Raw genomic sequence first — 5,994 nt, forward strand, 5'->3', positions numbered from 1 at the left:
TCTAAGAGAGAAATGGATTTCTATTATTTACCATACAATCAATGTCCATTCATGGGAGAATGCTACATCTTTTGGCAAGTGTGAACACAACGAATTGTCACTTGAAGAGAGCCAACGAAAGCAGTGGTTAAAGAAATGTTCTCCTGCACATGATGAACTGAAGTCGGTAGTCCTAAACAAGAATCTTTTGAAAGACCTTGACAAGCTAACGGACTTCAGCCACACTGGTAATTAAGAAGTTTACCATGCTCTTCTCACTAAATATTGTTCTAAGAGGCAACGTTTCAGCTACAAGGGGATGCTTGCAAGAACACAGCTGGCTGCACTTGATCATAACCACAACACAGGAAGAAGGCAAGCTACCACTAGCAGTGGAGAAGTGAGATACAAGGTGGTTTTTCCCAATTCTACCAAGATCTGGGTTGCAAAGCCCATCACTGAATCAAAGAGCTATGGCTATCTGCAAGGAATCCTTAAAGCAGTTCTAAATAAACGACAGCTGAATCCACAACCTCTTCGAAAACACAAAGCCAGACAACCTCCAGTGATTTTACCAGCCAACATTGCCACCTGTGAAAGACCACTCAAGGAAACTGTTGTTAGTGCTCGTAAAACAAGATTTACATAGAACATACAACTATGACATATAAACGCTATAGCATGTATAAGATGGGACATTAGTTGACACAGATTCTTAGAATTAGGTAGTTACAAGCATTATTGCCAAAATCATATCTAATCATGATGCTCCCTAAACCCCACGTACACTTCGCCTTCTTCTGGGAAAGGTCTTCTAATAGCAAAACTACACATGACGGTATGACCATTTTAGCACGCCTGCCCAGTCTCGTAGGAGCCCAATGTGTGAACTGCCTGTATGCTGTCGACCTCAAAAGCCTCTAAAGTGAAAGACAATAAACAAAATGGCAATACCGTACGCACTTGTGTCAAGAAACCTGTGATTCAGAGATTCTGTGAAGGAATCTTCAGTGACGTCTATCACTGCGGACACAGCAGTGTGCAGAACGTCGTAGTTGAGGCAGACAAGCTCAAGAGTTGCGTGTTCTACCACACACCGTAAACCACAGAGTCTCTAACTTAGCGCGTCAAACTCTTGGCAGCAAAGGCAGTGGGCATGACGTCACACTGACCGCATGTGCACCAGTTTGAGTTGACCAAGCGCTCGGGGATTCCGTCCCCTGTGTCCGAATCAATTTCATGAGAGTTTCCCGAACTCGAACTGCTCTCAGCGTCATCACATTCGGGCTCAAAACTGTACGGAAGCTACGCCATATACTCTGATGACAACACATGCTCAATCGGTAAGATATTCGAACGTCATCATCTCAAAATGGCGACTACCCTAGGGTTACGCCCCCACGTTGGAAGCTCAATTTCTCCGTTCAGAAAGAGTTCTACTATGAAAGAAAGGTACCAATAGAATCAGGCCACTTATTACTATCATGAGAACGTTACTTCTATTTTCATGGGAGTTCCCCTTTAAGGAAGACGAAGAGATTAGTGCACCCAATGGAAAGAAGAGGAAACAGTACATATGGCCATTATAATTTAACTAAAATATAGGCGAGCATGAAGAACGTCGTATTAATAGATAACAAGAACTAATTTGTAGTTGATAACCCATGCCCAGATCTATAGTTGGGTTTCAGGGAGTTACAACCCCCTCTTTACTTTTAATAGTCGTGGTACCACCATTGAAAGAAAAGAGTGCATAGACTTGTAACAAAGATATAGTAAAAATTCCTGTGTGATGCCTGCTGCTGCATGCCTTTGCTCACGTTATCTAGCCAGATTGCACAAAAGGCTCTGATTTGCTATCGCTCATTAAACATTCTAGACTGACTATCTCGAGACTATAGACGCATATTAACAGGACAGTGGACAAGGGGCATAGCAACGGGCTTGGTACAAGCACGTGCCCTTCAAATTTCAGTCATTACGTGTTTGAGACATTATTAACTTACTAGAAATATACCTAATTGTCGCAAGGAATAGTTCTAGATCTTGCAGTTGATCGACACTTTGCTAGCATAGACCAAACTTGAAAGCTGTAGCCTGGATGCAGTCAGAATCAGATGAATGTGTATAGTTGGGTGTTCAATATAGTGTCTAATTAGGTAACAAATACTGCAACTGCGCGGGTGGCAGCTGATTCGATGGAACTGACGGTCCTTTTTCTATGCAATGCTATATATGGAACGGATTCTGATGCAAATTCCTATTTCCAATGCCGGCGTACTTCACTAGCTAGCTGTGCTCGCTAGTCTACACTGCTTGGCAACGTCACTGAGCGGAGCATTTTTTTACGTTATGGCAGGTTCAATGCTGCTTATTCGTCTGTAATTAATTTAAAGTTTATGCCATTATTTAAATAATTCAAATACGTGTATACTATAGTCGGTCTAGCAGATTGACAGGTAGTCAACCGTTAACAATACAAATTTTATAAGACGAGATAAGATTATGTAACGTTTTATGAGAGCTAATATATTAAAACCAAAGACCTTTTTCAAAAATTCTGGATTCGGGGTTTATCAGGACAAAAATATATTGACACTTGTTATTCATTATTTGAATTGATTGACAAATTTATATTTGGTATTTAGCAAATATATTATATACTCTGCAACGAGTTGACTTTTAATTAATTAGCATTATAAGATCCACTCCCAACGTGCGTTAGGCCAAGATGGCGGAAGGTAGTGATTCTCGAAGCGGTGGAGACGAAGACGACATATTCAAATGCCGTAATGAAACGGTAACTATTAATGATCTGGTCTTGCTCATTAGGGTAGTGTCACGATCATAACTGCGATGATTCGGATTCCAATCAGCTCGAGCTGCTCGTTTTTCCAGCTTGTTTAGCTAGTTGGTGGGCAACTAAAATGTCTTGTCATTTCTTTCAGTAATAGTTAACGAGTTAACAGTGTGATTATCTAGCCACCAACTCTACAACTTCGAAAATTTGCGTCAGACAAACAGGAAGTGGGCGTTACCCCACAGGTTTTAGATGGCAGTTAGATTATAGATTGTATGGAAAATAGGCTGTCTTGCTCTCTTGTGTATAGAACAAAGCGCAGTAAAGTACTAGTAAAGTAGGATACGGTCTGTGATACAGTTACGTGACACTGTAGAATATGCGTAGGAGTTTTATATTATAATTTATGAATTGCCGGTGTGAACTCATACATAGCTAGCACTTAGTGCATCTTGTATATAGGAAATTAATGAAATGTTTGACAGTAGGATGCAGTCAAGAGTGTGACTGTTTAACTAAGTGGTGTTTTGTCTCTTTGTTTTGAAGGAACTGGTGAGTGTCACAGTTGAGGTGTTCATGTTGTGTGATCTCACAATGTTTTTAATTTTCTTGTTTCTCATTTCTTTCATCATGTCATTGGATGTATATCAGATGGTGAGTACAGAAGTATGCAAGCACAACGTAATGGTGTCAACTCATAGTAGTGGTGCACCCAGGCATGTTTCCATGTTGCCCGGAAATCCCAATAGTTGGGCGTCAGCTTTACTGTAGTTGGAGTGACTGTTAGCGTGAGTACTGAGGGGTCCTTTTTCATAACTGGTGGTTATCTTAATTAAGAAGATTGTTAGATCATTGATGATATGCTATAGCAACACTGAACAGACTTGAATTAGGACATGAATGTGAATGATAACCAACTGCGTTATGTTATTGAGCTGTAGTATAATGAAATGTATGTGTCGTGCTTAACCAGATCAGTCTGGTTTGAAAGTCTATTACAAGTACCGAAAGCAAACCCTGCTTCAGAAGTACTAAGACCATCACGGCTGTCTAGAAAGAAGACATGACTTTACGAAGGATCCAAGTACATCCCAGAATCACTGTTTTCTGTAATTATTATTATTATTACTGATATTAATGTATTTTGTTAATATTAGCTTTTTGCAAACCCCATTAAGAAAATCTCGTGTATGCGTTTGAATTGCACCTAATGCATTTTGTATATCAACAGAGATTGGTGTATAGAAAATTAATTGAATGTTGTAGATGTGGTTGCTTGACAGTAGGATGCAGTCGGGGTGTGTCTGTTTAACTAATTGGCATCATATCTCTTTGTTTCATAGCTATGGGTGAGTGTGTCATAGTTGAGATGTTCCTGTTGTGTGATCTCACAATGTTTTCAATTTTCTCTTTTTTTAATTCTTTCATCATGTCAATGGTTGGACGAGATCAGGTGAGTACAGCAATGTGCAAGCAGAGTAGCATAATTTGTTAGTTACTTGTTACAACTGATAGCAAGCACGTTACGTATGTACAATGAAGTTACCATATAATTGAAAGGAAATATATGTTATGGTTGCTTGATGTTGGGATACAGTTGGTTTGCTCCTCCTAGAAAGATGTTTTGGTCATCATTTGAATGGAAGCATTTCTTGATTGCAATACTAACATTGTTGACTGGTCATAATGCTTATGCCCTTATGTTTTAGCGATGGAGATATAATGAAGAATGTTTTATATTAATTGCTCGAAACACTGAAGTGGTTGTCTCTAAAATTCAACAATTGGCAATGAAGTGTCCATTTCAAACAATGGCTAATACGTTTACATTTTGATGTGTACACTGATTTCATGTAAGGTATTGATTTGGCTTTTGCCTAATAACAGCAAGTTTTCTCACTTCTGAGCTATTAAAGGGTGTACAAGCATATCGAGCATGGCTGCATAAGTACTTCTAAAATGACAGAAATGAGTGGAAGCAGTAGACGATCGTTTTAGTGATTCGATGTCTCTTAAAAAGTGTTCTTTTTAAAAGTATTTTACTAGAGTTAAACTCGGCATGGTAAACAGTATCAATTTTAATCAATGATTTACTGCTCTTTTGATAAATATTATTTGCCATTAGGATAGTAACATTGTGTTTATTTAGTGTGTGCCGTTGGAATGACTGTTTACCTAATTATCGTGCTTGTTTCTTTGTGTCATAGGGTCTGGTGAGTGTGTCATTGTTGAGGTCTTGGTGTTAAGTGATCTCCTAATGTTTTCAATTTTCTTAATTCTTATTTCTTTCATCATGTTCATTGGATGCACGTGATCAGGTGAATACAGAATTGTACAAGCGCGACTAAATACAATGTATTAATTGCTTTTGTCAACTCATACAAAGCATGTAGTTAATGCATCTTGTATATACACGAAGACTGGTGTATAGGAAATTAATTAAATATTGTAGATGTGGTTACTTGACTGTAGGATGCAGTCAGAGAGTGACTGTTGTCTTGTCTTTTTGTTTTATAGAAAAAGGTGAGTGTGTCACAGTTGAGGTGTTCATGTTGTGTGATCTCACAATGTTGTCAATTTTCTCTTTTCTTATGTCTTTCATCATGTCATTGGGTGGATATGATCAGGTCAGTACAGCGATATGCAAGAACAACATAATATAATTTATGAATTGCTGGTTTCAACTCATACGTAGCAAGCACTTGTATATCAACGAAGACTGGAGTTTATGAAATTAATGAAATGTTGTAGATGTGGTTACTTGACAGTAGGATGCAGTCAGAGAGTGACTGTTTAACTAAGTGGTGTCTTGTCTCTTTGTTTCATAGGGAATAGTGAGTGTGTCACAGTTGAGGTGTTCATGTTGTGAGATTTCACAATGTTTTCAATTTTTTCTTTCTCATTTCTTTCATCGTGTTATTGGATGTCTGTGATCAGGTGAGTACAGCAATATGCAAGCACAGCATAATACAGAGATTGAAATTGACTGGCGCAAAGCGCATTTTGCGCCCATAAGAGAGTTGATTGCGCTCTTAGGTTGGCAAATTTTAACATATCTGTGGAAATCATTGCGCTTAGTTGTAAATGAAGAACTTGCTTGCATTCTCCCGTTGTAGACTTCTAATAATGCCTTGAAATTGAATACTCCACGTAGGGGTGGCTGAGAAACATCCTTTAAATTGGCTATGATTTGACAGGCATCAGCAGCAGCTAAT

The sequence above is a fragment of the Corticium candelabrum genome, chromosome 13, assembly GCF_963422355.1.
Source record: "Corticium candelabrum chromosome 13, ooCorCand1.1, whole genome shotgun sequence".
In the NCBI taxonomy this organism is placed as follows: domain Eukaryota; kingdom Metazoa; phylum Porifera; class Homoscleromorpha; order Homosclerophorida; family Plakinidae; genus Corticium; species Corticium candelabrum.